The sequence below is a fragment of the Micropterus dolomieu genome, linkage group LG12 (genome assembly GCF_021292245.1).
Source record: "Micropterus dolomieu isolate WLL.071019.BEF.003 ecotype Adirondacks linkage group LG12, ASM2129224v1, whole genome shotgun sequence".
Taxonomy (NCBI): Eukaryota; Metazoa; Chordata; class Actinopteri; order Centrarchiformes; family Centrarchidae; genus Micropterus; species Micropterus dolomieu.
Window position 1 is genome coordinate 26,979,150 of NC_060161.1, and position 9,006 is coordinate 26,988,155.

Here is a 9,006-nt window from a genome sequence, read left to right on the forward strand (position 1 = left end):
TGGGGTGGGGGGGGTGGGGTTGGGGGGGGGGGGGGGGGCAGACAGAGACTGTGGCTCTGTGTTCTGTGAACATGGCCGGTCATCTTGCTTTAGCATTTTGACAGCACTTTGGCATCCCTCTTTCATCACCTTCACTCTCGTCTCTCAGTCTGTATGGCTTCTGCATTGCCCCTGAGTCCTGACAAGCTCCTGCGGTGGTATTTGTTGAGCTGTTACTTATCCCCTGAGACTGGATGTGCCTTAAAACAAGCAGACGTAAAAGTCCCCATTTATGTCTGCCAAAGTACCAATTTTAGTAATTTTTAACTGGGGGCGAATGGAAGATGTATTCAGGCCAGCCAGGAAGAAAGACTTCTGTCCTCATCGGGTTGCTCTGTGACTTTGAGAAGTTAAGGACGCTGCAGAACTTTGCGGTTTGGATCACTTATTGACTGAAGTGACATGTGACCCTTTAATTTCTCCTGTTACTTCTCACTAGGTAAGCCCAAATAAAGCAGATGAGCTCTTAACCAATGCCAAATGCCATTTTAGCCCATACAAAAAGGACTCTCATGATGACGCAAGCCGAGCTTGTCTCAGTCTGTCTTTTCTCTTTCTGCAGCAGGCATGCAGTGTCAGATAGTTGTGTTCTCGTTATGATCAGAGTGTCTGAGGCAGGTTGAGCCTCAGGGTAGCCCCCGGTCACTTGCTGATGAGTGGGTGGAGGGGATCAATCCAGCTTCACTTTACCACTCAGCAGACACTCACAGAAAGCATCTCCCTGACAAGTGGTGCTCCAATACCACTGTACATGTTGTTACAGAGCAGCCGAGAGAGCAGAGAGATTATTATCTTGGCATTACTTGAGTGGTGAAAACACTTGATAACTATTCTGTCCAAGAGCATCGCGGTATGAATCATGAAAACGACTTTGATCTGTGGGTGTGTTGTAAGGACGAGTGAATGTGTATGACTGCGATGAGTGATTTTAGACTGGATATTAATGATTGCACTTAGCAGGCAGAAGTGCTTTCACTTCCCAAAATGAGGATTATATATAGAGAATCCTTTTTAAGGGTTATTGTGCCTATTTTATTCTAACTCCACGGCTTTTGGTGTGGCCAAGCTGCAGCTTAATACAAACATTTTAGTTTAGTTTTAGGGCAGGCAGTCTGCAGCTACATACAGGGTGAGTACCATGTTTACGGGCACATGTAAAGTCGAAGCTGTCTGGCACAAGCTGTGACCCAAGGCAATTCAGTGGGCCTTCGTACTGGACAGTTGCTCACTTTCATCCTGGCTGCTGGAATGTAAAACCAAGACATTTTCCTCTTTGCAACTGAGTGTCAAAGATTGTGGCCTCAAGAAATATGACTTCTCTGCTCATAAGTGCACTTTCCAAATGATTAACATTTAATCATCTATTTTACCATGTCATTTTTTGCTGCATATTCTAATCTTTCTTTGTTAAGAAAACGTGAAATAGGTCATCATTCCACTGTGTTGTAAGCTGCAGGATAAAGTTTTACTATTGCATTTTGATTAAGGAAATTAATTTGACGGCATTAATTTAAAGGAATCGTTCAGTTGGTTGAGAAGATTGATGCCACTGTCATGCCTGTATATTAAACAAAAGGCTACAGCCAACAGCTGGTTAGCTTAGCTTAGCACAAAGCATGGAAATGGTGGGTGAGAACAGCTAGACTGGCTCTGTCAAATGGTTACAAAATCCACCTACCAGCACCTCTTAAGCTCACCAATTAATACATTACATTTTATTCAATCCATCTGGTGACTTCCTGGACCCTCTTCTGGTTGTAAAACAGTGAATTGTGATTTTTACGCTTCAGTTTTTGTACAGAATAAACAAATAAGTTGAGGAGCTAATTAGCGAATTTAAGGGATGCTGACATGACAGTGGTGTCAATCTTATCATCAAATTTTTCGATAGATTGCACATAAGCGTATTTCTCAAAGTGACAAGCTTTTGTTTTAAAGTCTCTTGGAAATTGCTGTTTCAGTGTGCATGTATGAGTAGGAAATCTTCAGTTTGCGTCAAATTATATTTGTTTAACAACTGCCTTCTCATCATCTGCATGCATAAACTATTCTAATCTGTTTTACACATTGTGTATGCAGTACGAATGTTAGGTCACAGCCAAACAAAACCCTGTGACAAAACCTTAACCTGTGGACGCAGATTCCCTGCTTCTCCCCAGGGGAACCCCTGATTTGTTGAGATCCCTCCGCCTTGGTACCTTTTCTCCCTTCCTCAAGCAGAAAATCACTTTATCAGTAGCTAGCGAGGCCCTTGTGACCACAATTTGTCACCTCATTTGGAATGGTTGCAGGGGCTGACAAAGCTGTAGATTTCATGTGCAACAGAGGGCAAAAAAAGTTGTTTAAATCACCCTCAACTTTCCAGAGAACACCAGGACAACTGCTTTGTATGCAGCGCCAGTGTCCAGTGGTAAAAAAACCCAACTTTCAACCCCTCACACTCAGGAGTAAGGAGAGCAGAGCTTGTTTATTTATCAAGGCTTTAATCTGAACAAAAAGTTCCAAATGAGGCCTGTGATGCTTCTCTCAACTGTGGCATTGTGGTTAAAATTAGAAAACTCTCTCCTGCTCCCATCTCTTCCTCTCTTTCCCTCTCACCCTGTCAGTGGCCTTTGTTCTCTGTGCAGATGCAGCACTGTGCTGACAACATCCCTGTTGGTTTCGGGGGAGGATGGAGTCAGTGTTGACGGCACTCTGACCCCCCAGTTTTAAAACTCACCTCTAGAGCCCCCTTCACAAGTGCTGATGGCTCGCTGAGGAGCCTCAGTGCCATCCCTCAGTGCCGTCCCTCAGCCAGCTGCAGCGGCTCTTAGATCATTAATCCTCTAACCCCCCACCGCAGAGCCCACATTTGTTTTTGTGTTCCATTACTCACTGATTGGGGATACTGTGACTCAGGAGAAGATATCAGTGGGACTGTTACACAGCCTCTGAACGTTTGTAGGCCCGCTGCTGACGCTACACCAACCTTTCCAAGTTCTCCCTCTTCCCCGCTCCCTCCTGTGACCTCTTGGCTGAATAATGGGGCTGCGTCTCTCTTTGAGAGATTTGGGGGGGTCAGCGAGGGACATCATTAGGCTGGTCTGCGGTGGTCAGCGTTGTCAGAGGGGGGTTGGGGGTCAGAGAGAGCCTTGTTTACAGACTGTGTGTGTTTACATTCCTGATGGTGAGCGCCAGCTTTAGAGACTGCTGGAAGTGAAAGGAAATGCTCTTATTCTGCTTAGTAATGGAAAAATCCAACCCAATACATCAAGGAATCCAGATGAAAAAACAGCCAAGTTATTTATTTGGTGGGCTCTGGCCAATGCATTCTGGGTAGAAAGAGGGATGACTTCACTGATGAATTTGAGACTTCCTCAATGGACAGAGGCATGGGCAAGACCATATGACCCAGTATTTAATCACCCCCGGTGAACTCCATTATATTTATTGCAGGCTGTAATAGCTTAGACTGCTGATAAATGGCAAGTTCTGGTTATTCATGTCTCTTGTGTTTTAAATCACTACACTATCCATCATTTAGGCTGCAACTAAGGATTATTTTTTATGATCGGTTAATCTATAATCTTAGTCTATAAAATGTCAGCAAATGTAAGTTCCATTGTAACATCCTAAAATGTCTTGTTTTGCTCACCCAACAGTCCAAAACTGAAAGAGATTTAGTTTAGTGTCATAGAAGAGTAGGAAAATATGAACATATTCAGATTTGAGTAAAATCTGAATATGTTCCAAACGTTTCACCTGAACAAGAGAATTTTGGCAAATAATTGCAGATTCATTTTATGTTGATCAACTAATTGATTAATCAACTTATCATTACAGCTCTACAAGCATTCGGACCTTTAACCATAATTTGCTGCAATGGTCACAGCACATAATACTGTAATATTATATGGTTGACGTGTCATTCACAGGTTTACATAGGGTACCTCCTTTGGCGAGGGGACATTTCCAATACTCAAAATGTATGTAAAAAAAACAAAGAAGAAGCTCTTAATATGTATAAAGTTTGTTTTTCTTAGTGTGTATTGTTTTGTTTTGCTGTATACTGATGAAAAATATCTAGTTGGGGAAAATGGAATTTCAAATTTAATAGGATCCACAAAATAACATGTAGGTCCTTCGACTTAACAGACAGTAGTAGTTTGGTTAAGTGGGTGGCTATGTAAGAGAGAGAACATTTGCATGAGCCTTTTAACTTTTTTATTTAAAAAACACAGTTATATTTTGATAATTATATGAGCCTTTTTAGAGTTGCCAGACATGACATGGTGCTGCACCGATTAATTACAGAGTAGACTTTAAATGTAGCCTATAATTCAGATGATACACAACCAAGTATGGAGTAAGGAAAATATGCAGCAGGTAGTCAATTTTAAGCGCGAATATGGAAGAAGTTAAAGGTAATGCTGCCATCTCTGTCATTTACCAAGGTTGAAATGTCCATTGCAGTGTTTATAATTCATGATAATCATGATTATAATAATGGCATCCAGCTAGAGCTGAAATGATTCATTGATCTGTCGAAGGAAAGAACATTTATAATTTTTCAAGCAAATGCCAAACCTTTGCTTGTTCAAAGCCTTTTAGATGTGAAAATGTGATGCTTTCTTTGTCATGTATGACAGTAAATGTAATATCTTTGGTTTTTTGACTGTTGGTTGGATAAAGCAAGACATTAAATATGTCAGCTGGGGCTCTGCCAAAATATGTTGGCCAGTTTTAAAAACGATTAATTAAGAAAATACTATAATAATTCGTTAATGTAAATAATCATTGGTTGCAGCGCTACATTCAACAGTTTGCTGAATAACTGATTCACTCTTGTCATTACAAATCACATTGTCTGCTGTGAAACTATTGAAAATATTTTGGATTGAATACAGGTCACCTGACCAATTGTCTCGTTTCTGATTTAATGTGTTTTCGGTTTCAAATATTTCCCAGAAAAATCGGCCAGAAAGTTTTGCCCCAAATTTGCACTTATATTTCTGCCTTCTGGTGTGAAAAAAAAAAGCTTTTCAGACTTTATATTCTCCATCCAGGCATCCCCTTTCGCAGTCTGATTGAAATACAGTAGGAGCAGTGATGGAAAGGCTGATATGTCTGTATGAGTGAAATGTTTGCATGAAGTGATTGTGCTGTCTCACAGCATTTAACTGAAGCATATATCCAGTCAGTTCCAGCCCGCTGAACTTCACATTTCTGGGCTTTAGAAGTTAATGCCTGCTTCACAGCTTACATAGAGAACCATTCACTTTATACCTCCGTTTGACAGGAAACAACTAAAAATATCACACTTCTGCTGTAATTGCTACGTTGCCATCTTTATAGTTGGTACTGTATCTGGTTAAAGCAACCACCAATGAATGTAATTGCTGTGTGCAGAGGGGAGAGTGTCATGTCAGTTAGCTCTGGTTGTATAAATATAAGGTATACAGCTGGACTAAGTGCCACCCTTTCCGTGTATAAAATATGCTGCATGAGGCCAAGAAGTCAGTGGAGGACACATGCCAAGACGGGTGAAAAATTCCTTAAAAGGTACAAATTAATTTCATGTCAGTTCGGCTCCTAATGGGAAACAGTTATGTTCAAGTTGTGTTCAATTATTCAGCGTGGTATGTATTAGACCTCTGACACTTAGTGTGTGTCATGTCGGCCTCTCTCTCTGTGCTCTTTTAGTATTACTCTATGATTCACTTAATTACTGTAATAAGTGTTTTTCATCTGGAGGTGGTCCGGAGGTCTGTGAGTCACAGTCTAAGGCCACACATGCTAAAGGAAAGACACTGCACCAGATGCTTGGTCTATGATCAGAATCACAGAGAACGTCCATTATTTATTCAGAGGGTTTGAGCTTGAGAAATGTTTTATAAATGACGGAAGCGGAGTCCATTTGTTCTTTACTCCACTGTATCAAGGCTCATCATCGTTGTCTGTTTTATTGGAAAGCAGACATCATAAAATGCTCATCAACAGATTGTAGAAATAGATACAGAGATCTTGTATGTATTGGCTTGAGTTAGTCGAACTGTTGTAATGAAACACCCTAAATACACATCCATTATATATCAGAGTTTGCATAATACAGAAGCAGGCGGTTGTAGAATAAAACATTGAAGCAGTACATTATTAGGTCTTGGGAATGTAGAATATTACTCGGTCACTATTTCAATGATTTGCTTTCGTAATTTCTTTCTTTCTTTTCTCTGCTGGAAATTTAAAGGGTAAATAAAATAAAAATTAGATTAGATTAGATAACTTCATTTACCTCCTTTGCTTAAATTTAGAAAAATAAATTCAATTAAATATGAATGTTTTCATATATATGAAAACATTCATATTTAATTGAATATATAGTGTGTGTGTGTATATTATATAGACCAAACTAATTAAGAAAAGAAGATTATTCAAGTATGAAAATAAGAGTTAATTGCAGCCGTGATATAAATTAATGAGGTACTCTAGCCATTTAGTATTACACTTCTGCAAAGACTCACAAGAAACATATTAAAAATTAATGGTCAAAATATTTGCAGCAGCAGAGGTCTGACCTTTAGCACTTTAGTATGGGTCAGGCTTCAAAAACAATAAATCCTACATTTACCATGATTCAAATCAATAGTATCTTTCATTTGATGACACCATCAGGGTTATTTTTCAAATGTTGGAAAACTTTTTTCACATGCTGAGTTGTACTCGGTCTTAAACTGAACTTCATGTGTAATATTGAAGGAGTGCCCATTGTGAGGAATATAAGCACACAGCAAGATTGATCATTACTGTCATTGTCTCATACAACTGATAGACATAAATGTTAGACAATGAGTAGAAATAAGTAATAAAAAGGAAATCATTGAAATCCTGTGCCCTTTTGGGTATAAACAAGTTAAAGGCATTCATTTGGACACAGTTAATATCATGTGAACATGATATTGCTCTCCTTAAACTCAGCTTGCATGTTCTTGTTCATTTTCCCTTCGCCCTTAGATTAATCTGAGGCTTCATGGTTGGTGGACATAAACAGGGAGGGACCCGGGGTTTTGAAGTTGTGATTGCAGTTTCTGAAAGCACAGGATCAGTCAGTGGTCATGATTCCTAAACATTTAGAGTGTGTGAAGGATGAGTGTAAATATCCCGAATGGAAGCAGTTGATATTTTTATTCACAACTTTTTAGAGGCTTGCTGGATGCCCAACAGTGTGTCCCTTCATTAGCTGAAAGGGATTTAGGCAAGATGGGTGGGGGTGAGATGCTAAATTTTGTGTTAATGTTGACGTCTGCATTTCATCAAAACCATTTATTTTTGGGAAGGGGTGGGGGTGGGGGTGGGGGGGGGGGGGGGGGGGGGGGGGGGGGGGGGGGGGGGGGGGGGGGGGGTTGGCGGGTCTACACATCTTGAAAATCCACTACAATTTCACAGTGTGCTGTGATGATGTTGCTACAGCTGGCCATAGTTCCTGTCCTTTTCACAACCTTGTCCTCACGGCCTCTCAGGCCACCAAATAAGATAAGAAACAAATTACATTATATGCGTGTACCATATATATATATATATATATATATATATATATATATATATATATATAGCACTGGATATGGACACATCCAGTATGTTCATTTTAATGTGATGTGTTGTACAGAAACTACATTTTAAAAAACGTTCAAGCACACATAGCAGCATTATGTCTGTATGAGGGAACAATATTGGTATAAATGTGTCCCCATTCAAATAATGTGTTCTGCATCATGCTACTTTGATGTTAAAGCATCATTGTGCAGAATGATGTATGTGATGTGAGTTTGGCACTAGGAGGCTGTTTTCTCATTCATATGCTGAAGTTTGAAGTTTCTCTGTGCTCACCTTAAATTGGATTTTAATTTGGGAGATTTTTTTCATTTGCGAAATAATTTTCTTGCTGTAGTCCCAAATCAATACAGAGGAAATAAGCCACTTTTCCAGACCTGTTGCTTTGCTGTACAACAAATGTTTTGTGTGAGTTGAACATCATATAATCATATGGGTCATTTACAAGATTAAAGATTAAAGAGGTGCTGTCTGTTTTCATACAGTACAGCCATTCAGACTCTCTGCTGCTCTGTAGCTGAAGTAATTATCCTGACCTTAACCCCATCCTGCTCAACCACAACCCTAAGTATAGTGTAAGTGTGGTTCTAAGAAGGATAATTACAATACTTGTTCCTTTGTAATTATACACAGTATGACAAACATTGTGATACCAAGAACACCTTTTTATGGACTTGAACCCAGCACCCTTCCTCCTGTGCCGCAAGGAGCAGAATTTCATCTGAAAATGCTTTTGTCAAGAAAGAATGTCTCCTCTAATGCGTAACCGCAACTGTTCAAATGTTACACCAAATCATTCCGCTCACAGTTGAATACTTTACCGCTCTCGCTGACTGAATCCATCACTTGGTCCATATTTTTTACTATTATTTTGAGTTGGCTGCAGGCACCGCGCGAGTAACGCTACACCTATGGGTGTCCCAGCTCCACTCAGGCTATTTCTGTATCTGAAGGAAAGGTGATGTGTTGGAGGGGGGCAGGTTTGGGGCAAAGCAAACAGCAAGGGTCTCAGCACTCAAAGTAAACATTACCCTATGTTTGAACTACACACCTTCGGCCCTACAGTTCTCACACACACTCACGCTCTCCCCTCTGAGTCTTATTCCTGCTAACACCCCCTCGAGCCTGCCCAGCTAAATACACTGCTTATCCCTGGACCTTCCCATAAATCAGGGAGGAAAAGCACCTCTGACAAGGTCTCACCTCTACGGCCAGCAGCCCTTAGCCGGCAGCACTGACATGCATGTGGGGACTACTTTGGAATAAATCGACTAATGGCTTTTCAGAATAACTTTCCTAATAACCACCTCTGAGAACATAAGGATATTGTGTCCAGCAAATGTAATGCAATTATAATAAATCACATTTATCTGCTCACCT